The sequence below is a fragment of the Schistocerca americana genome, chromosome 8 (assembly GCF_021461395.2).
Source record: "Schistocerca americana isolate TAMUIC-IGC-003095 chromosome 8, iqSchAmer2.1, whole genome shotgun sequence".
Lineage (NCBI taxonomy): Eukaryota > Metazoa > Arthropoda > Insecta > Orthoptera > Acrididae > Schistocerca > Schistocerca americana.
The window spans coordinates 190,116,020-190,117,866 of NC_060126.1; the positions used below are offsets into that span (position 1 = coordinate 190,116,020).

Below are 1,847 nucleotides of genomic sequence, written 5' to 3' on the forward strand. Positions count from 1 at the left end.
GTTAGCAGCAGCGCTGTTCCGGACTGTAGCGCCTAGAACCGCTCGGCCGCTCCGGTCGGCAATGCTGTTTACATGTTCTTTTTTTTTATACATGTTCACTCATCAAATTTTACGACAAATAAATAGTAAAATGATGCCAGGGGGTATTTTCTGGTACGTATCTAAGGCATTTGATAATGTGAATCATTTTATTCTCCTAGATAAATGGAATTTTTATGCGATTAATGGTATAGCCAACCTAAGAAAGGCAGGAAGGTGTACTTAGTAATTCAACCAATATAGTTCGCGGATGTGATCCTGACTGGAGATAATTCATGTATGAGTTTCCTGAAGGCTCAATTTTTAGGCCTACTATTGTTACTCATGTATGTAAATGATATTCCGTCCAGTATACGAGGTGTGTGAGAAAAGTAATGAAACTGATAGTTGATCTATCAAAGATTTTATTTATTTTCCAAACAACAATTTTATCCTCCTTTAATGTAGTTTCCTGGCAACGGCCTTGCCGCAGTGGATACACCGGTTCCCGTAAGATCACCGAAGTTAAGCGCTGTCGGGAGTGGTCGGCACTTGGATGGGTGACCATCCAGGCCGCCATGCGCTGTTGCCATTTTTCGGGGTGCACTCAGCCTCGTGATGCCAATTGAGGAGCTACTCGACCGAATAGTAGCGGTTTCGGTCAAGAATACCATCTTGCGACCGGGAGAGCGGTGTGCTAACCCCATCCTCCACCGAGGATGACACGGCGGTCGGATGGTCCCTAGGCCACTCGTGGCCTGAAGACGGAGTGCTTAAAGTAGTTTCCTTCGGCAGCTACACACCGGCGGAGATGTTCTAGTCTTGGCAGCAGTGATGAAAGACTTCAACTGGTAGAACCTTTAACATGTCGCTCACACTCTTTTGAATGTTCTCCCGAGTCCCAAATGACGCTCTTTCACATTGTTTTCCAGAAAACTGCGCTGCTGCATCTTGGTGCTAAAATCTCAGCCTTAACTTTAGAAAGCTCCAAATCTCTAATGATATCACTTAACTCATTTTGAAACAATTTTTGAGGATCATCAGTTGATGATATATTTGGAAGAAACTTGGGATCTTGTGATGTACATGGTTCAGGACATTCAGAATCCCCATCAGAAGTAATCTCGTATTCTGTCGGTGGTTCAGGTATTGGCAATCCTTCCCCATGTTGAACTGGGCATCAGATGGCGGATGGAATGTTAGGACAGAACACTGTCTGCTTCTTCTTCTTAGATATTCCCTTCTTGATACGAGGTTGGTTCAAATGGTTCTGAGCACTATGGGACTTAACATCTGTGGTCATCCGTCCCCTAGAACTTAGAACTACTTAAACCTAACTAACCTAAGGACATCACACACATCCATGCCCGAGGCAGGATTCGAACCTTCGACCGTAGCAGTCGAGCGGCTCCAGACTGTAGCGCCTAGAACCTCTCGGCCACTGCGGACGGCGTATTTTGCACCCAAAATAACAACTATAAGCTTTCCAAAATATTACTCCAGGCAGGTGTAAAATGAATGAGCACAACAGAAAATACTGAACGCGAAAATCAAGATTTGACCCTGTTTGACTACCCCCTGAAGCAGATCTTAGGATCTCTTAATTGTGATATTATTTCCTCCTTATTGCTGTTTAACATATAAATTACAACCTAAACATAAATAAATGATTAAGGGAACTAGTAACTACTAAATAATAAATGTTGTTTCTGCTTATACATTTATTGTAGATTAGAAAACCCTTTATATTACAAATGTTTATATTTCCTAACTAAAATTACTGATCAATTGCACAAATCTGCCCCCTTTTTTTTTGCTACGGCATCTAA

General features: G+C 42.3%; 1 pseudogene; it reads left to right on the top strand.

The window, feature by feature from the left end:
* The first annotated feature begins 492 nt into the window (after positions 1-492).
* On the top strand, positions 493-610 carry LOC124546251 (annotated as a pseudogene).
* Positions 611-1,847: the final 1,237 nt, after the last annotated feature.